Raw genomic sequence first — 27,837 nt, 5'->3', positions numbered from 1 at the left:
AGAAATCAAAAAGTCCAGATTGCAACACTAAGGAATTACTATTTGTACATTTAAAAGGCACAACCTATATACAGTACTACACAAGAAAAAGATTTGGAGAGGAGTGTACAGCGCTGAGAGAACCCCTAAGATCCGGATAATGCTTTAATATATTTAGCACAATAAAAAAGCTTTATCCTTACACATATAAAGAATAAAGAATAAAAATTCTAGTAGATATCTTAGTGAATAATTAATAAAAAACATATGATAGCACTATAGAGAGTGTTAAGTTAAACATTAGATGATTATTATGCAGACTTTATATCCAGCTGGTTGTCAGTGGTGAGATCAATTAAGCAGAATCTCCGTTTTTGCTGCGCTCACTATTAGACTGACACTCACTTTAAAAAAACCGATACCGTTCACTGAAAGGTATCTTTATATTTCTTGATCTCATCTGGCAACTTCAGGATATCAGGTTTCAAGACTCCAGCAGACCAATACCAAATGGATAAAGATAAAAAAGTACCCCACAGGGAATTTATTCACAAAAACTTCACAAATTCTTCTTTAAAAAGGACACAGAACGCATACCCGCTCCCAAATAGAGGCTGTGCTTCACTACTGAGATGTCCGGAATTTCTCAGTCCGCTGTAACGGCAAACAGCCTCAGGCGTGCGGGTAGGTTGCAGCTCTCTCCTGGATCAGCTCCCACGTCACTACAGCACTGTTTGTCAGGGGCGGATTGGGATCGAACACCAGCCCAGGAAATTTATGGAAGCAGCCCTAATGGAGGCGGAGTCTGTTGAGGGGGGGGGGGGGGGGCTGTCAAGAGGGCGAGGTCACTCCTCAGAGGTCCTGATTCTGAGATAGACACAGTTTTGGCCTCCTTTGCTTTACTTTATACTAGTGTTTGCCTGCGACTTTATGCATAGGCTGCTACAATGCCCTTCCCTGATGTACATCTGTACATCTGAATATACAAGGACGGATATGCCCACTTTCAGTGTTTACTGACACTGCTGTCATGTCTTTTTAATCTACTTCTGATTTTATTGATTTGTCATTCTACAAGCCCCTTTTTTTTTAACCTTCTATGTTTCAATGTACAGGGAGGGGGAGCACACACTACATACAGCACAGTACAGGAAGGGAGCACACGCTACATACAGCACAGTACAGGGAGGGAGCACACACTACATACAGCACAGTACAGGGAGGGGGAGCACACACTACATACAGCACAGTACAGGGAGGGAGCACACACTACATACAGCACAGTACAGGGAGGGAGCACACTACATACAGCACAGTACAGGGAGGGAGCACACACTACATACAGCACAGTACAGGTAGAGAGCACACACTACATACAGCACAGTACAGGGAGGGAGCACACACTACATACAGCACAGTACAGGGAGGGAGCACACACTACATACAGCACAGTACAGGGAGGGAGCACACACTATACAGCACAGTACAGGTAGAGAGCACACACTACATGCAGCACAGTACAGGGAGGGGGAGCACACGCTACATATAGCACAGTACAGGGAGGGAGCACACACTACATACAGCACAGTACAGGGAGGGGGAGCACACACTACATACAGCACAGTACAGGGAGGGAGCACACACTACATACAGCACAGTACAGGGAGGGAGCACACACTACATACAGCACAGTACAGGGAGGGAGCACACACTATACAGCACAGTACAGGTAGAGAGCACACACTACATGCAGCACAGTACAGGGAGGAGGAGCACACACTACATACAGCACAGTACAGGGAGGGGGAGCACACACTACATACAGCACAGTACAGGGAGGGAGCACACACTACATACAGCACAGCACAGGGAGGGAACACACACTACATACAGCACAGTACAGGGAGGGAGCACACACTACATACAGCACAGTACAGGGAGGGAGCACACACTACATACAGCACAGCACAGGGAGGGAACACACACTACATACAGCACAGTACAGGGAGGGAGCACACACTACATACAGCACAGTACAGGTAGAGAGCACACACTACATGCAGCACAGTACAGGGAGGAGGAGCACACACTACATACAGCACAGTACAGGGAGGGAGCACACACTACATACAGTACAGTACAGGGAGGGAGCACACACTACATACAGCATAGTACAGGGAGGGGGAGCACACACTACATACAGCACAGTACAGGGAGGGAGCACACACTACATACAGCACAGTACAGGGAGGGAGTACACACTACATACAGCACAGTACAGGGAGGGAGCACACACTACATACAGCACAGTACAGGGAGGGGGAGCACACACTACATACAGCACAGTACAAGGAGGGAGCACACACTATACAGCACAGTACAGGGAGGGAGCACACACTACATACAGCACAGTACAGGGAGGGAGCACACACTACATACAGCACAGTACAGGGAGGGAGCACACACTACATACAGCACAGTACAGGGAGGGAGCACACACTACATACAGCACAGTACAGGGAGGGAGCACACACTACATACAGCACAGTACAGGGAGGGAGCACACACTACATACAGCACAGTACAGGGAGGGAGCACACACTACATACAGCACAGTACAGGGAGGGAGCACACACTACATACAGCACAGTACAGGGAGGGAGCACACACTATACAGCACAGTACAGGTAGAGAGCACACACTACATGCAGCACAGTACAGGGAGGAGGAGCACACACTACATACAGCACAGTACAGGGAGGGGGAGCACACACTACATACTGCACAGTACAGGGAGGGAGCACACACTACATACAGCACAGCACAGGGAGGGAACACACACTACATACAGCACAGTACAGGGAGGGAGCACACACTACTACATACAGCACAGTACAGGGAGGGAACACACACTACATACAGCACAGTACAGGGAGGGAGCACACACTACATACAGCACAGTACAGGGAGGGAGCACACACTACATACAGCACAGTACAGGGAGGGAGCACACACTATACAGCACAGTACAGGTAGAGAGCACACACTACATGCAGCACAGTACAGGGAGGATAAACATCCTAGTGATATTTGGTGGACCCCCTTTATTCAAGTAAACCTTAGTTACCTCTTATACCAGTAAATAAAGACACGGAGACTTGATTTTGGCAGAAAAATTGCTAGCTATTTATTTGACCCTAACCATAGCAAAACCTGTAATTGGAAAAAGTTTGTTAAGATGCCGAATCAGTCGGCATAATGGTGGCAGAAAAAAGAACGGCTCTATTAAACTATTGGTAAACTTAAAATGGTAAACTGACCGAAACCGTCCAGCACCCTATCAAAACCGGTAATAGGTGTCAACACAACCCCCACAGTGACTTCCCACCGCTCCTGGGTGCCCTGCCGCTGCCTCCCGGATGGGTGGTCGAGCGGCCATTAAGTCGATGGAGGTGAGTGCACCTAAACCATATAACACTGAAACTTACTACCTATAAAAACCATACAACTACAAACTGCCGTTCTTTTCCGCCAAAAGCGAAGGACTCCATCCCAGAGTCCTCGCACCGCCACCATAACCTACCCTAACTCCTGCAACACTAGGAACAGATCCTCCAGGAAAAACATCATCCCCTCATTGGATAGATGTACACCATCAGGCCGAAAAAGGTGTTTGTCTCGGAACCGAATCCTAGGGTGGCGAACCACTTTACCTCCGTGGGCCAAGACCCACTTCGCCACCGCCCGATTCACCTTTGTCCTGGCCTCATCTATTACGCGTCCGTCCTCCACACCTCGCCAACTCAACCCTGGCACCATCAGGGAAAATACCAATATACAATTGGTCCATGCTGCGGCCACCCTTGCCAGATCTTGTATCATGGCCCACCGTAACTCCAAGGAAGTCCTCTTCCCTAGGTCGTTGCCACCTAAGTGGACAACCAAAACCTTGGGAACTCCATGCTTTCTGGCCTGACTGACTAGTCTACTCATCAGATCTTTCCACATCATTCCTCGCCAACCAAGCCATCTGATTCCCTGACCTCCAGGAAGCCTCTGAGAAGTATCAGAGGCCAAAAACCTTGCTGCCCAAAAGACATACGAGTGGCCGACCACCCAAACGGACAAGCCATCAGCGAAACAACCTGAAGGGAAGGAAAAGGGGTAAAATGTGTTACTAGAATTCCACGCCATAAATTGTAATTGTGTTAACCTGAAGGATCTGCCAAAAAGAAAAAAAATGTATTGCTTCCTAATGTCGCAGCAGTCACGGCCTAGCCGATCTCCCGAGCTTCTAGCCAATTTGAAGCAAAAACATTAAGACATTAAGGGAAAGGCAAAAGAAACAAAACAAAAATTAAACGGGGGGGGGGGGGGGGGGGTATAAAAAAGAGGGTAAAACATGAAATAACTCAGCTGGAGGTGAAAGCATAAAAACCTGCTGAGGGACTTAGAAGAAAAAGATCAGCCGAATTAATGATTAGAATTCAGTCCGTCAAGTCAGGCAAACATCGCAAAATAACTCCAGACCCCCGCTGCCGGCTCACGCCCGCAGCGGCAAGTGGCTAATCCCTGAGTAGGATCACACACGGGTAAACAAACCAACGTACAGTGAACATAACATATGCATAAACACAAAGCAAACATGATCTTATTCTAACTTTATCAAGGCCAGCTACGCTTAAGCAAAATATCTCAGGCGACGGGGCGAATGTACCGCTTATAACAGGACGACTTCCATCGTCCCACCGCCTGGATCTGTGCCCCCGAAAAACCCGCAGCCGCTGCCGCCGTCGCAGCCCCTATGCGGAAGGAGTGTGTACCGAAGTGGGAGGGTGAAAGGCCCAAGCTCGTCAGACAGCGACCCATCATCCACCGAAATTGAAACTTTGTTACTGGCAGCCCGTCATAGTGCAGCAACCACGACCCCCGACAGTCGGGCCTCACTGCCTCATATTGTACTGCCAATCGTACTGGGCATATGCTCTCCTCAAGTGCCGGAACCAGGGTGACCCATCGGCCCTTCCCCACTTGGTCCGTCTTAGAGCGTCGCAATCTGCACAGCAAGGACCTCCCACTCACCACCACGTCCCCTACCAGCATGCGCGAATCCATTTGCTTAGAAGGCGCTACCAACTCCGATATCCTAAAGGCACCGTGGTAAGCCATAGAGAACGCCAATCTAAAAAGCAGCGATTCAAACATAGACGATGCGATGGCTCCGACCGACCCAATGATTCCCGGCAGCAAAGCCGCATCAATAGGCCGCCTTCTGTCAGGCGGCGTAGGCGCCACGCGCGCCCATCCTTTCATTGCCCTAAGCAGAATCCCACTTTTCGTCACATCGGGAACACCCTTAATTCTGCAGAAGAACGCAATGCCAGCCAAGTACCGGGAAACCATCGCTCTAGACCTACCCGAAACATACAAATTTCCAGCGCAACCATGATGGGAAAAAGTTCCAGGAGCAGCAGGTCCTTAGTTAAACCCGCCTGGTGCCAGGCCGCCGGCCATGATGCCGCGCACCAAGATCCCTCAAGATAGCAACCAAAACCGGAGGCTCCTGCCGCGTCGGTGAACAGCTGCAATCTAGCGCTGTCGACCATTGGGGCCTGCCATATGCGTACACCGTTGAAATCCTCCAGGAACGAGGCGCATACTGCCAGATCCCTTTTTAACTCAGCGGACAAGCGTACAAAGTGGTGCGGCCTGGCACACCCCGCAGTCGCTCTTTCAAGCTTCCGGCAGAAAACCCTGCCCATCGGGATGACCCGACATGCAAAGTTAAACATGCCCAGCAAGGATTGCGCCTGCCGCAGCTTAACCTTGCGCGAACCCATGAAATGGCCAATGGCTTCGCAAAGCTTAGCCACTTTGTCCAAAGGAAGGCGACACGCGCCTGACACCGTGTCGATCTCGATTCCCAGAAATGACAGGCAAGAAACCGGCCCCTCCGTTTTGTCCTCGGCCACTGGCACTCCGAAGTGACAAAACAATGCTCGTATACTGAAAAGCAAGTTGCCGCACCGCGGCAAATCCGCCGGTCCCGTACAAAGGAAATCATCGAGGTAGTGGGCAACCCCGTGACCACCCGACGAAGACTCCACGCACCAATGCAGGAAGGTGCTAAAACGTTCGAAATACGAGCATGAAACGGAACATCCCATCGGCAAACATTTGTCAATGAAATATTCCGATCCAATCCGGAAACCCATAAAGCGGAATGAGTCCGGATGGAGGGGCAGCAGCCTAAAGGCGGATTCGACGTCGATCTTTGCCATGAGGGCCCCAGCGCCGTAGCTGCGGACCAAATCAAGCGCCTCGTCAAACGACTGATACACAACCGAGCAATGAGCCGGAGGTATGGCGTCGTTGACCGAGGCCCCCGCTGGGTAGGAAAGGTGTTGAATCAGCCGAAAAAAAACGGGCGTTTTCTTGGGGACCACCCCCACCGGGGAGATGACGAGGTCCTCCACTGGGGGTGTTGCAAACGGCCCCTCCATCCTGCCCAGCCTGACCTCTTTATCGACCTTTTCCCGCAACACTAAAGGCAAGGCCCGAGCAGACTGGAGGTTCCTCTGTGCCCGAACCGTAACATCGCTCGCAACAGGCAAGCGGAAACCAAAACGAAAACCTGAATATAAAAACCTGGCATCCTCCCTATTCGGATACCAATCCAACCATCTGCCCATAGCCTCTAACCTAATTGGCGTTGGCGCCCTGTGGAGCGCTCCCGCCGGATGCCGCTCTAGTGTATGATTGCTTAGTACGGGGGCCCTGCCGACTACTCTTGAAGCAGGATGAGGCCGGGTGGGAACCCCCGCAATGGAGGCAAGCGTGACGGAATCGACACTGCTTGCCGTAGGAACATGCCGCGTTGTTAAACGCGAAACAGAGTCCTTTCGTTGCGGGCTGCTTCCCTACCCGGACGGCCGACCTACCTGGCTTGGCCGACCCGCCTTCCGTGCCGGGGGCCTGGGCGGATGGCCCAGCGCGGTGTCCGTCCGCCCCTGCTGCGAGGCCCTGGTGACCTTAAGCCAGACCTCCACGTCCTTGAAACCGAAGTCCATAACGTACAACCCGTCCTGCTTCTCCCGGAATTCTTCATCATACCTACGCCATTCGTTACCCGCCGACGTGCGTTGCATATCGTGCACGAGATGCAGGTACCGAATGACATTCATGTGTTCGTCTGGCCTGTCCTCAAGGTAACAAGCCGCGAAAACCCAGAAACCCGCCAGCCAGTTATCAAACGTACGGAACGCCTCTGCCCCTATGCCCTTCTTAGCGGTTGCTGCCTTAAAATCTTTTTTAGCGTCTTTGGTCAAGACGAAGACATCCACGTAGTCCCCCTTGCGAATCTTCTTGCTGCAGCTATCCCTAAGCCCCCGCATGACAGCGGTATATTCGCAGCGAACCGTCGCTTCTTGGCCCTGCGAGATTCCTTGCTAATCCGCCTTCGCCTCTTACGCCTCTCCTGCTGCCCAGCCGCCTTCCTGGCGTATTTAGTCGCCCTTTTCTTCGCCTTCGTCGTGCTACAGACGTCGGACGCTGCCGAAGAAAGGGAGGAGGAGGAAGAAGAGGAAGAAGAGGAGGAAGGGGAAGAGCTGCGCGAACATGAGGGCGTACTTGAAACCGACCCCGACTGTTCCGCCTCACCTGAAGCCGTAGATTGGTCAGATCCGGATTCCTCAGGCGCGACATACGTAGCATCCTCATCTTCCGATTCCGATACCCCTGTATCTGCTTGAACATCTGTAGGCAGAAAAGGGAGAGAGGACCCGGACACAAACAGTGGCGTGCGCCTCGCCCGTCCAAGAGCAGGCGTGCCAGATGACTGCACGCTCTCGTCCTGCCGCGGCTGCAGATGCAGCTGTGCCGCGGCCGCTCCAAGCTCCCGGCACGCGCGCGCTATCCTCTGGGCGGCTGAAACGGCACCAGCGCCCGATCCGCCCGGCACCCCCCCCGGACCCGCCCTCGAGCTCCGGGGCCACGGCGAGCGGACCCAACGCCGCCACCACCGTGGCAAGGGCCGACGCAAACGCGCATTGCGGTTCAGCGTGACCCCGGGACGCCGTGACGTCGCCTGATGGCTGCCGTGTCGGAGGCACGCGGCGATTAGAACCACCGCTGGGCATAGGCAGCCAGGACCCATCCGCTCCGCGGCCAGGTCGGCCCTGGGGGGGGGGTACGCAACGTCAGGATACCTCACCCCGGATATCCATCCATCCATCCATCCTGAACCGCCCCGCCCCCGTCCCCTGGGAGTGATGCCTGCATCCCGCTCTACCCCTACACTGAGGCCCACCCTCCGCCGGACGGAGCCAGCTCGGCCAGCAGGGTTGGCCCCGCTCCGTGATTCACTAGATGCCCGCGATGCTGTGCCCTCAGCACCGCTGGGCTCATTCCCCCCAAAACCTGGTTGATCCCTGCCAGGCCTCCTCCCCCCCCTCGTCATGCCGGGATCCGGCCGCAATGAGGAGGGCTGGGGGGACACAGAGGGCTGCGGCGTCGCAGCGCGCACACGTGCGCGAGAGACGCCGCCGGAGCCGCGCGTGGGCGCGCGCGCGCGCGCCCCACCGCTTTCAGCCCGGGCGCCCTCAGCTGAGGTCTCTGCAAGCGTACCTGTCGATCCTGCGCTGGGCCCCGCGACGGGCCCGGCCCGGATCGCCACGAGCTCCCGCCCGGCTCTCACCCCCCGCCTGGGGCCTCTATCCGGCCCCGGCAAGCGTGAGTGTGAGGGAGTTGAAGTCGCGGGTGCCGAAAGGCGCCCGGCGGGGTGCGCCGGCGCGCGCCCGCGTTCCCGGCACCCCTGGCCGACCCCGGAGGCGAGGGCTGTTACTCGCCCCTCTCCGGGAGGCCAGACCGCCGAGCCGCCCCGGACCGCCGACCGCGCCCGCCCGCAGAGGCAGACCCGACCACCGGGTCGCCAGAGGAGCGCGTTCTGCGCTCCGAAACCCCTGCAATCTGAGAGGCCCCAGGGGAAGGTACGGCATCATCAGAGCCGGACACCCCTGCCCCGGGACCAGCCTCACCAGACTGGTAACGGGCTGGGGCACCAGCGGACCGGCGTGGGCGGCTGGAGGCCATGCTTCCCAATTCACTAAACTTTTAAATTGAAGTAAAATGTAAGGGTGAAAAATCTGCAAAGCAGCACTCACCCAAGGAAATTCACCAGCAAAGAGACCCAAAATGGCCACTCCTGCCTATATATATCCTAACCCTCCCCTTTTCCTAAGGGCTGTACTACCTCACAGCTAGGTCCACCCTTCACAGGATGTTTAACTCATTCCTCTCCTATGTAGTCAATTCTCTCTCCGGAGCACACACTACATACAGCACAGTACAGGGAGGGAGCACACACTACATACAGTACAGTACAGGGAGGGAGCACACACTACATACAGCACAGTACAGGGAGGGAGCACACACTATACAGCACAGTACAGGGAGGGAGCACACACTATACAGCACAGTACAGGGATGGAGCACACACTACATACAGCACAGTACAGGGAGGGGGAGCACACACTACATACAGCACAGTACAGGGAGGGAGCACACGCTACATACAGCACAGTACAGGGAGGGAGCACACACTATACAGCACAGTACAGGGAGGGAGCACACGCTACATACAGCACAGTACAGGGAGGGAGCACACGCTACATACAGCACAGCACAGGGAGGGATCACACACTACATACAGCACAGTACAGGGAGGGAGCACACACTATACAGCACAGTACAGGGAGGGAGCACACACTACATGCAGCACAGTACAGGGATGGAGCACATACTACATACAGCACAGTACAGGGAGGGAGCACATACTACATACAGCACAGTACACGGATGGAGCACACACTACATACAGCATAGTACAGGGAGGGGGAGCACACACTACATACAGCACAGTACAGGGAGGGAGCACACGCTACATACAGCACAGTACAGGGAGGGAGCACACACTACATACAGCACAGTACAGGGAGGGAGCACACACTATACAGCACAGTACAGGTAGAGAGCACACACTACATACAGCACAGTACAGGGATGGAGCACATACTACATACAGCACAGTACAGGGAGGGAGCACATACTACATACAGCACAGTACACGGATGGAGCACACACTACATACAGCACAGTACAGGGATGGAGCACACACTACATACAGCACAGTACAGGGATGGAGCACACACTACATACAGCACAGTACAGGTAGGGAACACAGACACAGGGGACCAGCGCAGCAGAATCTGTCCCAGTGGCCAATCCGCCCCTGATTACATACATAGCCACCACATTATTACATGAATAGTACCACATTACACGCATAGCACTGCATTACACATATAGCACTGCATTACACAAATAGCACCACATAACACGAATAGCACCACATTACATGTATAGTGCCACACTTCACATATAGCACCGCATTATATGTATAGCACCACATTACACAAATAGCGCCACATTACATACATAGCCACCATATTACATATGTAGCCACCGCATTACATACATAGCCACCGCATTACATACATAGCCACTACATTACATACGTAGCTACCGCATTACATAAATAGGCCCATCATCATGGACAGACATTGGGCAGCTATAGGGCTGAAGGACTTTGCATAAGAGATTGTCCCAGGGCTGGCTGTGAGTGCTGCTTGGTCAGCTGGCATCCTGCTCCTGTCCAGTTCCCAAACCATACACTGTGACCTTAACCCTTACACCATTATGATATTGCAAATAATGTAATTAAAAATAATCTCTCTGCCGGGTCTGCTTCAGTGCTCAGTCACCGCTCTGGCCAGTTCAGTGAGAGTGCGGGAGCTAGGGTGGCGGCGGATGTAGTGAACCCAGCTCCGACCATCGCTATGCTGCTGCTCCCGGGCTTGTTGAGGAGACCTTTGGCTTGGGCCAGAGAGAGGATGCTGTTTGGCTGGTTACATTTTGCCCGCTAATCTAACTTCCAGATTTTGTTACAATGAACCACAAGTACTGGAAGTAGTGTAAGCCAGCCCAGTGTGAATCGGCCTGGCTGAGGGGGATATGGGACCAGCCCATTGGAATCTGTCATGGTGTCCTGGTGGGTCAATCCGCCCCTGCTGTTTGTCAACCATAGATGTTGAATTTTTACAATGCATGTTTGGCTTGTTACTCAATGTTCTCAACTTCTCATACATTTTTAGTGTTATGCTGTATAATTTTAAATATTAATCCATTAAACAGCACATTAGAGCAGCCCTTATATCTGCTCTGTTTTCTTCTATGCCATAATAAATTAATAATTTTCATTCATTATCCAAAGCCATTATCTGTGACATTTAGTCCAGATGCTTGAGGCTTTATCTATGAACATCATTTTTGTTAGAATTCTACATACAGCAATTGTAATTCACCCAGACTTATATATGTATGCTGCCCATATAGTTTTAGAAAATATCATCATATGAGTATCATGGCTGTATTTTGGTTTACACTCTAGTGAATACATATGTCTGACAATGTCACTAGATGCATTTACCTTTGCTGTTTAGTCTCTATTTATTGCAGGCATGGATGGGTGTATAATAATGGAGTTCAGTCTTCTTTATGATCAAGGATCAATGTTTTAATATATAAAGTGTCAGTTCTGTACCAAAACATATCAAAGAGTTTCAATAATTATTGTGCTTCAAAGATAGAGTTCCACCAATCCCTTCTATTACAATGTCTGTTGTGCATCTGCTTGTTATGCCCCTAACAATACCCTTGGTCAATATCAGAGACGTTGTTAAAATGTTTTTAAATTTGAATCTTCTGAAACTCACCTACTTTTTACAGTGAAACATAATGTCTACTTTATGTATATATATATATATTTTTATAAATTGAAATGTATTTTTTTTTTATATTGAATAAATATATAAATGTTGAATTTTGTTGACTTGTTTATTCAGATATCGAGGAATTAAGACATTACTACCTGTGAATAGGGGTATATACACTAGTAGCAGTAACATCACAAAATAGCAGTAGAAGTACTTGTGTTACACATGTTCTATAATATACATGCAGATCCCAGGCATAACAACATGACTGAAAAGTCAGTTTTCCCAATCATTCACAATTGTTATAAGAATTATAAAGACTTCATTTGAATAGTTCTGTTGAAATGTATTCTGCAGACTATTTTCGTGAAACAAGAAAGTGTAGTTCATTATTATTATTATTATTATTATTATTATTATCCTTTTTTATATGGCAAAACATGGGGTTGTGCCCAATTACAGAGTAAACAAAGAAACAAAGCATGAAGACAGTGACTTACAATTCAGTACAATATAGGACAAGGAGAGGGTATATAAGCATAAATATAAATCCTCTCCTACAGAAACCTACACATGTCCGGTCAGGGATTAATCCATACAAATTACAAATAAATAATCTACAAACAATATTTAAAAAAAAAAGATTGATATAAAACAGTACATCTCTGGTTTCAGATGCCTTTCATGCACAAGTGAGTATGTTGGCTTCACTAAATAAACGGTAGTTTACCGCACAGGAAAAATGGGCTGATAACACATTTGATTTAGGATAAGATCCCAGACCCATGTTTTATCACCAAAACGGATCTCCTGGGGCTGTTTATCAGGGATTATTGTTTAATGTGTCTGAGGCATGCAATGCATAATGCCCAATAAATGTCGTAATCATGGCAATCAGCATAGCTGCATTGGTGGCTAATAGGATAGCCCAGGGTGAACCTATTAGCAGCAGTAAATTACTGCTGCTAATAGAATATCCCACATAGAGAATAAAGATTTAAAAATGCAAACCAGAATTAATGTTTGAGTTGCACTGATAAAGTTGAACAGTATAGGATGGGTTACTTATAGTATGGTTAGCTAAACAAAATCAAGGTAATCCCGGCCCTTTAACAATGAAAGCTTGGCTGAGGGAACAAATGGGATCCCACATATTCTACAACCTTGGATCTAAATAAAGGCTATAGTCATTAGGTCGACCACACTTTGGTCGACAGTCATTAGGTGGACCAGTATTGTTCGACATGCATTGTGTCAATATGGTCACTAGGCCGACATGGAAAAAGGTTGACATGAGTTTTTCACATTTTTTTTCCTTTTTTGAACTTTTTCATACTTTAGGATCCACGTGGACTACAATTAGGAATAGTAACCTGGCGAAGCATGGCGGTACACTAACTGGGGTTCCCCATCACTTTACGAAGAGAACGACACCAACAAAAGTAAAGAAATCCTCATGTCAACCTTTTTCCATGTCGACCTAGTACATGTCGACCTAGTGACCATGTCGACCTAATGCATTTCAACTAATAGTGGTAAACCTAATGACTGTCGACCTAAGTGTGGTTGACCTAACGACCCATACCAAGCCTTAATAAACTTTTTAAAATATGTTATTTAAATAAATATTCCATAAATCCCTTATTATATCCCACCAGTGTTTATATTGTCTCTTCTCTTGGAGTTCCCTTTTTTGATATTGCCTTATATTTCATTATTTTCATTGTTACTCTTCTCCATCTACTTTCGCTTTTTCTTTCATCTACCTGCCCTTTTCTGCACTTCTCAGCACAGTGTCGGGTTCTCTGCTCAGAGCTCTGACTGATGAATACTGATAATAGAAAAGAAAGGAAATATAAAGGCTTTTGTCTCTCTATATATATAGGTTGAGTATCCCTTATCCAAAATGCTTGGGACCAGAAGTATTTTGGATATCGGATTTTTCCGTATTTTGGAATAATTGCATACCATAATTAGATATCATGATGATAGGACCCAAATCTAAGCACGGAATACATTTATGTTTCATATACACCTTATACACACAGTCTGGAGGTCATTTTAGCCAATATTTTTTATAATTTTGTGCATTAAACAAAGTGTGTGTACATTCACACAATTCATTTATGTTTCATATACACCTTATACACACAGCCTGAAGGTCATTTAATACAATATTTGCAATAACTTTGTGTATTAAACAAAGTTTACATACATTGAGCCATCAAAAAACAAAGGTTTCACTATCACTCTCACTCAAAAATGTCTGTATTTCGGAATATTCCGTATTTCTGAATATTTGGATATGGGATACTCAACCTGTATATATTTCTCATACGTCCTAGAGGATGCTGGGGTCACTTCAAGAGCCATGGGGTATAGACGGGATCCGCAGGAGACATGGGCACTTTAAGACTTTCAAATGGTGTAACCTGGCTCCTCCCTCTATGCCCCGCCTCCAGTTTGGAATCTGTGCCCAGTGAGACTGGATGCACTCTGAGGAGCTCTACTGAGTTTCTCTGAAAAAGACTTATGTTAGGCTTTTTATTTTCAGGGAGAACTGCTGGCAACAGTCTCCCTGCTTCGTGGGACTTAGGGGAGACAAGTCAGACCTACTTCTGTGAGTTTCAAGGCTCTGCTTCTTTGGCTACAGGACACCATTAGCTCCTGAGGGTTTGATCACTAGGTACGCCTGGGGGTTCATTCCCAGAGCCGGCCGTCACCCCCCTTGCAGAGCCCGAAGTCAGAAGACAGGTGAGTAGAATCAAAGAAGACTTCAGTGACGGCTTCTGAGGTACCGCACAGCGATTGCACGCTGCGCGCCATGCTCCCACACACTTGAAGCACTCCAGGGTGCAGGGCGCGCGGGGGGTGGGGGGCACCCTGGGTATCATATATACCTCAATTATAAGACTGGCAACAGGGGACATAGGTGCTGGGGCACTGTCCTAACCCCCGCCAGTATAAAGATTTTAACTAAAATAGCGGGACTGAAGCGCGCCATTACGGGGGTGGGACTTAGCCCTCACAGCTCAAACAGCCAGCGCCATTTTCTATTGCAGAGACACTGGTCCTTCCTCACATTGCTGAATGTATCAGGGTGCAAAACGGGGGGGAGGGGGGGCACAGTCAAATTGGTGCAATATATGTTTAATATAAAAGCGCTGCAGGTTTGGGGGCATTCTATAATGTTCAGAACTGCTGATTAAGCGCTGGGGTATGAGCTGGCAAACTCTGTCTGTGTCTCTCTGACATGTTTGGTACACGTGTGTCGGCATGTCTGAAGCCGAGTGCTTCCCACAAACGGCTGTGGGAGTGACGCTGTTGGCATGGCCGACTCCTGATGGTACTTGGTACATGTGTGTCAACATGTAGGTGGATGAATGTTTTTCCCAAGTGAAAACTATATTAGGGACACAGACGCGAGTGGGTGGCCCTGTCGGCACCACCGATATATTTGACTGGGTAAAAAATGCCATGTTAATTTGATGCATATCAGAAAGGGCTATATATATATATATATATATATATATATATATATATAGTAAGGTTGAATAAATCGGTGTAATAGACACAGGAATATCTATGGATGTCTTGCTCATAGCTATATTTTCCTCAGACCCCTCGGGGTCGCAAACAGGTTATTTTGCCCAGTTACTACTCCCTTATACGGACACAGATGCTAATTCCTGTGTCGACCATAATGCTTCCTGATGAGATCCCCCCCAAAAAAGAGGAGCATTTAGTACATGATTAGTACATAATAAGGACGTAATAACGTCACTGTGGACCCTGCTGTTCCGAACAAAGGGGTCTATGTGTGTATATATATATATATATATATATATATGTATATATATATTTGTATGTGTATATATATGTATATGTATTTAACTATTTATATATATATAAATTTATAATACTGCTGAAGTAACATTCTTCATTCTCATGCTGAACGCTCTGTTTGAGTAGGTCTAGGTCAGCCCTGACAAGATGATTTCAAATCCTCAAGAGGATTCCGATTGTTTATTCTTTTCCCGCCGCGGATAGAATAAAGTGGGTGTCACCCCCTGTTCTGCACGGGGCCCTGTCACAAAGCCAGCGGATCATATGTAGGAAGCTACGTTATGTTCTAGTTATGTGTCCACGCGTACGTCAGTTAGACCTGCCATTACATGCGCATGGGTAGTAGTAGTATTCAAAAATGGTCGGTTGCCTGGTCATCCGTTATAGATACCCTGGGAAGAGATGGGATACTCCTTACGTTGGGTCATATCAAGGATGCGGCAGCATGCTTTCGTGTGACTCCAAGGGATAGAGGACTCTTGGGTTCGCGGGCCGATTCCATGGTGGTCTCGCTTAGGAGGGCGTTTTGGATTCACCAATGGAATGCTGAGGCTGACTCTGAGAAGATATGGAGTCTCTTCCCGATGAAGGTGAAAAGCCTGGTGACGGCCTAGATAATTTGATCTCGGCAGATGCCGCTGGTAAGTCTACCTTCTGGGCCTATGTTCCCTCACAACGGATGATGACGCATAATTGTCGGATGCAGTCATGTCGGCCCAATATATACGTGTTCCCCTTTTTTCTTTGCAGGTAGAGGAAGGAGAAAAGGGAAGAGGTCAGCAGCCTCTTCAAGGTCACAGGAGCAGAAATCATCCTCTGTTTCTGTCAGATCCACCGCATGATGCTGGGACTCTCTTGTGGGAGCCCACACCGGTGGGGTCACGTCTAAAACTTTTCAGTCGGTCCTGGAACGGACTTGGACCCGTGGGTTTTTACGAATAGTGTCCCAAGGGTGCATACTGGAGTTTCCAGGCATTTTCCCTCACTAATTCTTCATTATTACCGATTCTCCTTCGGACGGGGAGGCAGTATGCAACGCAACACAAGAGTTGTGTCAGGATCAGGTCATGGTCCTGGTGTACCCTGTCACAATAGGGAGTAGGCTAGGTCAGACCAATCCTAAAGCTGACATCCCTTGATTTCTATTTAAAGAAATTCAAATCCAAGATGGAATCTCTCAGGGCAGTGAGATACAATCTGAAAAAAGAATAAAAGAGGTCTAATTACATTTTCCTCCGCATTAGATTTACCTGAGGTTTGCTATTCAGGATGGTCATTACCAATTTCACCAGGGTGATGGCGGTAATGATGGTTCCCCTTCTCTAGTACGGAGTCACATTTATCCCGTACTGGGACGGTCTCCTGACAAAGGCGAGATCAAGAAACCAGTTGGTGCAAAACGTTGCACTCTCCCTGACAGTTCTTCAACAACAGGGTTGGCTCCTGAACTTGCAAGAATCACTGATGGCCCATCGACGCGGTTGTCGGTTTTGGGAATAATACTAGATACTACAGAGTTTTTTCTTCCAGTGGAAAAGGCTCTGGAGATCCAGAGTCTGGTCATACAAATTCCAAGACCAGCTGGAGTGTCAATCCATCAATACATTAGAAAAGATGGTTGCGGCCTTCAAGGCCATTCAGTTGGCAGGTTCCTTGCCAAGGTGTTCTAGTGGGTCCTGTTGGACGAGGGGTCCGGTTCCCACCTACACATGCACTGGAAGATAATCCTGTTGTCAAAAGCCAGGATTTCGCTCCTGTTGTTGGCTCCACACCTCGCACTTACTAGAGGGACGAAGGTTTGGGATTCAGGACTGGGTCCTGGTAACCATGGATGCAAGTCTCCGAGGCTGGGGAGCTGTCACTCAAGAGAAAAGCTTCCAAGAAAAATGCTAAAGTCGGGTAGCCTGCCTTCACATGAATATGCTGGAATTGAGAGCCATTTACAACGGCCTTCAACAGGCGGTACATCTTCTTCAAGATCACCCCGTGCAAATCCAGTTGGATAAGGTAACAGCAAGGCGGAACAAAAAGCAGAGCGGAAATGGCAGAGGTGACGAAGATCCTCCTCTGGGCAGAAAAATATGTAAGGGCTCCGTCATCAATTTTTGCTTCCTCAGCAGACACGATCTACGTCCGGGAGAGTGGGACCTCCACCAAGAAGTCTTTGCAGAGGTGACAAGTCTTTGGCGAGTCCCTCCAGTAGACAGGATGACTTCTCGTCTCAACGAGAAGCTTCAGAAAAATTGTTCCAGGTCAAGAGACTCTCAGCAATAGCAGTAGATGCTCTGGTGACCCAGTGGCTATTCCGGTAAGTGTATTACTTCCACTTCCACTGATCCCAAAAGTTCTCGGGATAATAATAAGAACAACGGTTAGGGCAATTTTCACTGCCCCAGACTGGCCAAGGGGGGCTTGTTGCCCAGATCTTCAGGAGTTGCTCATTAAAAGATCCTGTGCCTTTTCCTCTTCGCGAGGACCTACTACGGTAGGTACCGTGCGTGTACCTAGACTTGCCGTGGCTACATTTGATGGCATGACTGTTGAGCGTTGAATCCTACCCCGAAAGGGTATTCCCAAGGAATTCACCCCCACTCTTATTCAGGCCAGGAAAGGAGTAATGTCTAAACATTACCACCGTTTTTGGAGAAAATATGTGTCTTGGTGTGAATCCAAGAACGTTTCAACGGAGGTGTTTCAGTTAGGGCGTTTTTCTTCGTTTCCTACAGGATGGGGCAAATGCAGACTGCAGTTGGACTCCATTATGGTCCAGTTTTCAGCATTGGCAATTTTCTTTCTGAAACCATTAGCTTCCCTTCCAGAAGTTCAGTTTTGCGTGAAAGACGTGTTGCGCGTCCATCCTTCATTTGTGCCTCCAGGGGCACCTTGGGATCGTAATGTGGTGTTGCAGTACCTTCAATCACATTGTTTTAAACCTTTCCGGAAGGTGGAGTTGAAATTCCTCACTTGGAAAGTGGTCATCCTATTGGCCTTGGCATCTGCAAGACGGTTGTCTGAGTTAGCAGCCTTGTCTCTCAAGAGACATTATTTGATCTTCCAGGAAGATAGAGCTGATTTGAGGACACGTCAGCAATTTCTACCGAAGGTGGTTTCTTCTTTCCACATCAACCAACCTATTGTGGTGCCTGTGGCTTCTGACGCCTTTGCTCAGTCAAAATCTCTGGATGTAGTCAGAACTTTGAAGATTTATGTCGCCAGAACGGCTCAGATTAGGAAAACAGCGGCTCTGTTTGTCCTGTATGCTCCCAACAAGGTTGGGTGTCCTGCTTCCAAGCAGATCATTGCATGCTGTTCTGGAACACCATACAGCACGCTCATTCCACGGCTGGATTGCCGTTACCGGTATCAGTGAAAGCCCATTCTACTAGAAAGGTGGGGTCATCCTGGGCGACTGTCCGCGGGGTCTCGGCATTGCAACTTTGCCAAGCAGCTACTTGGTCGGGGTTAAACACATTTGCAAAGTTCTACAAGTTTGACACCTTGGCCGATAAAGACCTTAAATTTGGTCAGTCAGTGCTGCAGAGTCATCCGCACTCTCCCGCCCATTCTAGAGCTTTGGTATAACCCCATGGTTCTATGGTGACCCCAGCATCCTCTAGGACATATGAGAAAATAGGATTTTAATACCTACTGGTAAATCCTTTTCTCTTAGTCTGTAGAGGATGCTGTGCGCCCGTCCCAGTGCATACTGTATCTGCAGTTATTAGTTGTGGTTACACACATTACAGTTTTGGTCAGCATAGTGCTGAAAATTCTTCATGCCGTTGGCTTGTGTTCTATTGAATGCCACATTCTGCGGCATGCTTAAAGTGTGAGCTGGTAAGATGCTCACCGTGGGTTAACAATAAATCCTTTTCCTCTAAATGTCCGTCTCACTGGGCACAGTTTCCTTAAACTGGAGTCTGGAGGAGGGGCATAGAGGGAGGAGCCAGTTCACACCCTTTGAAAGTCTTAAAGTGCCCATGTCTCCTGCGAATCCCGTCTATACCCCATGGTTCTTGAACTGACCCCAGCATCCTCTACGGACTAAGAGAAAATAATTTACCAGTAGGTATTAAAATCCTAATATATAAATGACCGGCACTCAGTTTATACCGCCAACTGCCCCAGTGCCTTCCCTGGCTGCAGGCCGCAAAATCTTGTACAAACTGGGTGGCACTCCTAGGGGACTTATCAAACTAGAAAAAATGACAGAGACTGAGCTCCGGAGTCATTTTTACTAGTTTGATAAGTCCCCCAGGAGTGCCACCCAGTGTGTACAAGATATATAAATATATATATATATATCTTTGTGGAGACGGGTGGCACTCAAAGGGACTAAGTCAACGAAAATAATCACAGAGACAGCGCTCCAAAATGCGGTAACGTTTCAGTTGTATTACAACTTTTGTCAGACCCAACATACATTTAAAGGTTACAGACATTTATACCTTACCAACCACCTCGTGCAGCGTCCACTCCAGCCCGGTGCGCTGGCGGGGATTGATGATGTCATCACCCATCATCTGTGCGACGCGCTCCCACCCCTAGCTGCGTCTCGGTTACCTGGGGAACATGTAAATACAACAATAGTGCAGCATGTAAAATCCAATTGGTCTGATCAAACACAGCACTTTACAATTGTATATACAAACGGAATAAAAAAACATGACAAACAGTAGACTTCCACTTATCTTAGTGTAGACATGGCCCCGCAGGTAATCATATCAATTCTGAATTACATGCCTAAGTAAAACAATTTAAGGCGATCTGCTCATTCAAGCCACCTGGAGCTAAAGTGTTGAGACGGTGAATCCACCTAGTCTCACGTTGTAACAATAATTTATCCCTATTGCCACCTTGGATGGTTTCTGGCTGTTGATCTATGATTTTATATTTGAGGCATGATCAATTGTGTTTGTACTTAACAAAATGCCATGCTACGGGTTGTGCCTGACTCTCCCCTCCCAAGGCTGCCATGATGGCTGACCTGTGCATAGCCATTCTCTCCCGGAATTGCCTCGCTGTTTTCCCTACGTAGAACAATCCACAGGGACAGCGGATAAAGTATATGATTTGAGTACTTGTACACGTCAAAACTTTATTTGAATAAACTTCCCTGAGTGAGGATGTAAGAAGCCGAGACCCACCTCCGTATAGCTGCATGCTGTGCAGCCTCTGCATCTGTAGCATCCCGGCTTCTTCATTAGAAAAGTTACCACAGGAGCTGGTTTAAAGCCCGAAAAGTCATATGTACTAATAGGAAAAAGAGAGACGGCTGCGCTAGATTTCAGAAAAATATATATAGATGACAATAGAGAGAGCCAATGTGTCAATATTCAAAAGTAACCAAATTTATTAAAACATTGTAAAATAATGAATGTGAATAAAACAATAAAACCTGCATAAATTGTTGCACAGTTAGATATCTCACAGTGTCAGCACGGTAGGGACTTATACAAAGTTGCAGCTGTGATGTATATTGCTGAAGTCCGTATTCCGTGACAAAAAATAGGAGCCATTCGTGGTGCTCAATAATGACAAGCAAAAGTGCAATATGTAGAGCTTCAGTAATGAATCACGTAAAGGGAGCCAGTGAGTCAATCAATGATAAATACCTCTCCAGTGGGTTGGTCCATTTACCGGGCGCCCCCGCTCAGGTATCCTGCGTTACCCACAAACAGCTGTGCAGCGGAGAGGAGAAAGACTGCTGTTGGAAATCGGCTGGCTTATGCAACGTGAATGGCAGCGGCTGTTGAGCGGCTGTTGAGGAGCTGGAAGCCGTCCGGAATATTGCCGTCTAGAAGTGTTGAGCTTGTATTGCATGTGAGACACCTGAGCAAGGTGTATAGGAGGCGGGTCCTAACGCGTTTCGTCACGCTCCACGTGACTTTTTCAGGTCTTTTAGATTTTTATTTCTAGTGTAACTAGGTATTAACGATTTATCTTTCAAAACTTTTAAATCCTTATCAGTGGTAACCACAGGCCAGCTATCTTTCACTTATTTCTTTACCTCCTTACTAGCTGAAGACCATCTCTGGACAAAAGGGATTTTATTCTGCATTGATTTTTTATTTTTACCTGATTTCTCTAATAGCTCCTTCCTATCAATATTGAGGACTTTTGTTTTAGTTCGCATCAGCTCATGCCAATCATCTCCCCTTGAATTAAACCTAAGGGCCATAGCATGGATCTCGGACTCAGTATTAACTAAGTTATCCAATATCCTGTGGATCCTGAGGAACTGGGAGTACGGTAAGCTGTATTTGGTAGACGGGGGGTGAAAACTTGCCGCATGCAGCAGTGTATTTCTATCTGTAGGCTTCTTATACAGATTAGTGTGGATATATCCCTCTCTCACCGAGATAACCGTATCCAAATAATTTACCTGAAGTGTACTACCGCACGCCGTAAATTTAATGTTACATCCCCTGCATTGATACTTAGTAATGCAGCATTGAATTCACCCTGTGTACCCAACCATATAAGGAACAAATCCTCTCTGTACCGAACAAAAAATATGATCTTATTGGCAATATCAGGATTTGAAAAAAAAAAAAAAAAAAATCTTTCAATTTCGAACATAAAGCAGTTGGTAAAAGCAGGGGAGACACAGCTGCCCATGGCACACAACCTGCCGTCGAAAAGAAAATAATTCTGTATGAGAGTAAGTTTAAGCAGATTCAAAAAGAACGACAAGTCTGGCCCATCATATAACATACTTGTGGACAATAAACGTGCCTCCACACCTCTATCATGTGGGATATTGGTGTAGAGGCTCACCATGTCCAATGTGCACAACAAACAGTCAGCTGGCAATTTAAGTAACTTTGCAAGTTTGTTAATCAATGATATAGTATCCCTTAGGTAAGTTGACTGGGACTGTATCACCGGTTGAAAATAGTGGTCTAAGAACTGAAAGACTTTGTAGTATACAGATTCCCTAACTGATATAATGGGACGAGCGCATCCTTGTGTATTTTAGGAATCGTATAGAATATAGGTGCCACCGGGTGGTCCTTTACAGGATGTTTAACTCATTCCTCTCCTATGTAGTCAATTCTCTCTCCGGAGCACACACTACATACAGCACAGTACAGGGAGGGAGCACACACTACATACAGTACAGTACAGGGAGGGAGCACACACTACATACAGCACAGTACAGGGAGGGAGCACACACTATACAGCACAGTACAGGGAGGGAGCACACACTATACAGCACAGTACAGGGATGGAGCACACACTACATACAGCACAGTACAGGGAGGGGGAGCACACACTACATACAGCACAGTACAGGGAGGGAGCACACGCTACATACAGCACAGTACAGGGAGGGAGCACACACTATACAGCACAGTACAGGGAGGGAGCACACGCTACATACAGCACAGTACAGGGAGGGAGCACACGCTACATACAGCACAGCACAGGGAGGGATCACACACTACATACAGCACAGTACAGGGAGGGAGCACACACTATACAGCACAGTACAGGGAGGGAGCACACACTACATGCAGCACAGTACAGGGATGGAGCACATACTACATACAGCACAGTACAGGGAGGGAGCACATACTACATACAGCACAGTACACGGATGGAGCACACACTACATACAGCATAGTACAGGGAGGGGGAGCACACACTACATACAGCACAGTACAGGGAGGGAGCACACGCTACATACAGCACAGTACAGGGAGGGAGCACAGACTACATACAGCACAGTACAGGGAGGGAGCACACACTATACAGCACAGTACAGGTAGAGAGCACACACTACATACAGCACAGTACAGGGATGGAGCACATACTACATACAGCACAGTACAGGGAGGGAGCACATACTACATACAGCACAGTACACGGATGGAGCACACACTACATACAGCACAGTACAGGGATGGAGCACACACTACATACAGCACAGTACAGGGATGGAGCACACACTACATACAGCACAGTACAGGTAGGGAACACAGACACAGGGGACCAGCGCAGCAGAATCTGTCCCAGTGGCCAATCCGCCCCTGATTACATACATAGCCACCACATTATTACATGAATAGTACCACATTACACGCATAGCACTGCATTACACATATAGCACTGCATTACACAAATAGCACCACATAACACGAATAGCACCACATTACATGTATAGTGCCACACTTCACATATAGCACCGCATTATATGTATAGCACCACATTACACAAATAGCGCCACATTACATACATAGCCACCATATTACATATGTAGCCACCGCATTACATACATAGCCACCGCATTACATACATAGCCACTACATTACATTAGAGATGAGCGGGTTCGGTTCCTCGGAATCCGAACCCGCCCGAACTTCATGTTTTTTTTCACGGGTCCGAGCGACTCGGATCTTCCCGCCTTGCTCGGTTAACCCGAGCGCGCCCGAACGTCATCATGACGCTGTCGGATTCTCGCGAGGCTCGGATTCTATCGCGAGACTCGGATTCTATATAAGGAGCCGCGCGTCGCCGCCATTTTCACTCGTGCATTGAGATTGATAGGGAGAGGACGTGTCTGGCGTCCTCTCCATTAGAATAGAGATAGATTAGATAGAGAGAGAGAGATTGTGCAGAGTCGCAGACAGAGTTAGTTTACCACAGTCAGTGACCAGTGCAGTTGCTAGTTAACTTTTATTTAATATAATATATCCGTTCACTTCTCTCTGCTATATCCGTTCTCTGCCTGAAAAAAAAAACGATACACAGCACAGTCAGTCACACAGTGTGACTCAGTCTGTGTGCACTCAGCTCAGCCCAGTGTGCTGCACAGTCATCAATGTATAAATTAAAAGCTTATAATTAATTGTGGGGGAGACTGGGGAGCACTGCAGGTTGTTAGCAGGAGCCAGGAGTACAATTATATTAATTAACAGTGCACACTTTTGCTGCAGGAGTGGTGACCAGTGCCTGACCACCAGTATAGTATTGTTGTATACTACTAATATCTCTTTAAATATCAACCAGTCTATATTAGCAGCAGACACAGTACAGTGCGGTAGTTCACGGCTGTGGCTACCTCTGTGTCGGCACACGGCAGGCAGTCCGTCCGACCAGAATTGTATTATTTATTATTATATACCTACCACCTAACCGTGGTTTTTTTTTCATTCTTTATACCGTCATAGTGTCATCCTAATTGTTACGAGTATACTACTATCTCTTTATCAACCAGTGTACAGTGCGGTAGTTCACGGCTGTGGCTACCTCTGTGTCGGCACACGGCAGGCAGTCCGTCCGACCAGAATTGTATTATTTATTATTATATACCTACCACCTAACCGTGGTTTTTTTTTTTCATTCTTTATACCGTCATAGTGTCATCCTAATTGTTACGAGTATACTACTATCTCTTTATCAACCAGTGTACAGTGCGGTAGTTCACGGCTGTGGCTACCTCTGTGTCGGCACACGGCAGGCAGTCCGTCCGACCAGAATTGTATTATTTATTATTATATACCTACCACCTAACCGTGGTTTTTTTTTTCATTCTTTATACCGTCATAGTGTCATCCTAATTGTTACGAGTATACTACTATCTCTTTATCAACCAGTGTACAGTGCGGTAGTTCACGGCTGTGGCTACCTCTGTGTCGGCACACGGCAGGCAGTCCGTCCGACCAGAATTGTATTATTTATTATTATATACCTACCACCTAACCGTGGTTTTTTTTTCATTCTTTATACCGTCATAGTGTCATCCTAATTGTTACGAGTATACTACTATCTCTTTATCAACCAGTGTACAGTGCGGTAGTTCACGGCTGTGGCTACCTCTGTGTCGGCACACGGCAGGCAGTCCGTCCGACCAGAATTGTATTATTTATTATTATATACCTACCACCTAACCGTGGTTTTTTTTTTCATTCTTTATACCGTCATAGTGTCATCCTAATTGTTACGAGTATACTACTATCTCTTTATCAACCAGTGTACAGTGCGGTAGTTCACGGCTGTGGCTACCTCTGTGTCGGCAGTCGGCAGGCAGTCCGTCCATCCATAATTGTATTATTATTATAATATATACCACCTAACCGTGGTTTTTTTTTCATTCTTTATACCGTCGTCATAGTGTCATACTAGTTGTTACGAGTATACTACTATCTCTTTATCAACCAGTGTACAGTGCGGTAGTTCACGGCTGTGGCTACCTCTGTGTCGGCAGTCGGCAGGCAGTCCGTCCATCCATAATTGTATTATTATTATAATATATACCACCTAACCGTGGTTTTTTTTCCATTCTTTATACCGTCGTCATAGTGTCATACTAGTTGTTACGAGTATACTACTATCTCTTTATCAACCAGTGTACAGTGCGGTAGTTCACGGCTGTGGCTACCTCTGTGTCGGCAGTCGGCAGGCAGTCCGTCCATCCATAATTGTATTATTATTATAATATATACCACCTAACCGTGGTTTTTTTTCCATTCTTTATACCGTCGTCATAGTGTCATACTAGTTGTTACGAGTATACTACTATCTCTTTATCAACCAGTGTACAGTGCGGTAGTTCACGGCTGTGGCTACCTCTGTGTCGGCAGTCGGCAGGCAGTCCGTCCATCCATAATTGTATTATTATTATAATATATACCACCTAACCGTGGTTTTTTTATACCACCTAACCGTGGCAGTCCGTCCATAATTGTATACTAGTATCCAATCCATCCATCTCCATTGTTTACCTGAGGTGCCTTTTAGTTCTGCCTATAAAATATGGAGAACAAAAAAGTTGAGGTTCCAAAATTAGGGAAAGATCAAGATCCACTTCCACCTCGTGCTGAAGCTGCTGCCACTAGTCATGGCCGAGACGATGAAATGCCAGCAACGTCGTCTGCCAAGGCCGATGCCCAATGTCATAGTACAGAGCATGTCAAATCCAAAACACCAAATATCAGAAAAAAAAGGACTCCAAAACCTAAAATAAAATTGTCGGAGGAGAAGCGTAAACTTGCCAATATGCCATTTACCACACGGAGTGGCAAGGAACGGCTGAGGCCCTGGCCTATGTTCATGGCTAGTGGTTCAGCTTCACATGAGGATGGAAGCACTCAGCCTCTCGCTAGAAAACTGAAAAGACTCAAGCTGGCAAAAGCACCGCAAAGAACTGTGCGTTCTTTGAAATCCCAAATCCACAAGGAGAGTCCAATTGTGTCGTTTGCGATGCCTGACCTTCCCAACACTGGACGTGAAGAGCATGCGCCTTCCACTATTTGCATGCCCCCTGCAAGTGCTGGAAGGAGCACCCGCAGTCCAGTTCCTGATAGTCAGATTGAAGATGTCAGTGTTGAAGTACACCAGGATGAGGAGGATATGGGTGTTGCTGGCGCTGGGGAGGAAATTGACCAGGAGGATTCTGATGGTGAGGTGGTTTGTTTAAGTCAGGCACCCGGGGAGACACCTGTTGTCCGTGGGAGGAATATGGCCGTTGACATGCCAGGTGAAAATACCAAAAAAATCAGCTCTTCGGTGTGGAGGTATTTCACCAGAAATGCGGACAACAGGTGTCAAGCCGTGTGTTCCCTTTGTCAAGCTGTAATAAGTAGGGGTAAGGACGTTAACCACCTCGGAACATCCTCCCTTATACGTCACCTGCAGCGCATTCATAATAAGTCAGTGACAAGTTCAAAAACTTTGGGTGACAGCGGAAGCAGTCCACTGACCAGTAAATCCCTTCCTCTTGTAACCAAGCTCACGCAAACCACCCCACCAACTCCCTCAGTGTCAATTTCCTCCTTCCCCAGGAATGCCAATAGTCCTGCAGGCCATGTCACTGGCAAGTCTGACGAGTCCTTTCCTGCCTGGGATTCCTCCGATGCATCCTTGCGTGTAACGCCTACTGCTGCTGGCGCTGCTGTTGTTGCCGCTGGGAGTTGATGGTCATCCCAGAGGGGAAGTCGTAAGCCCACTTGTACTACTTCCAGTAAGCAATTGACTGTTCAACAGTCCTTTGCGAGGAAGAGGAAATATCACAGCAGTCATCCTACTGCAAAGCGGATAACTGAGTCCTTGACAACTATGTTGGTGTTAGACGTGCGTCCGGTATCCGCCGTTAGTTCACAGGGAACTAGACAATTTATTGAGGCAGTGTGCCCCCGTTACCAAATACCATCTAGGTTCCACTTCTCTAGGCAGG

General features: G+C 47.6%; 1 protein-coding gene across 1 annotated transcript in view; it reads left to right on the top strand.

Moving 5' to 3' along the window:
- Positions 1-13,405, top strand: part of LOC134948772 (Krueppel-like factor 5) — a 368,226-nt gene extending 354,821 nt beyond the window's left edge. Inside the window, exon 5 of the transcript XR_010183011.1 lies at positions 13,152-13,405. The gene's annotated coding sequence lies outside the window, so the exon portion shown is untranslated. The remainder of the gene's footprint in view (positions 1-13,151) is intronic.
- Positions 13,406-27,837: the final 14,432 nt, after the last annotated feature.

The sequence above is a fragment of the Pseudophryne corroboree genome, chromosome 8 (genome assembly GCF_028390025.1).
Source record: "Pseudophryne corroboree isolate aPseCor3 chromosome 8, aPseCor3.hap2, whole genome shotgun sequence".
In the NCBI taxonomy this organism is placed as follows: Eukaryota; Metazoa; Chordata; class Amphibia; order Anura; family Myobatrachidae; genus Pseudophryne; species Pseudophryne corroboree.
Note: the sequence above shows the minus strand (reverse complement) of the source record. Positions and strands in the feature narration are given on the sequence as shown.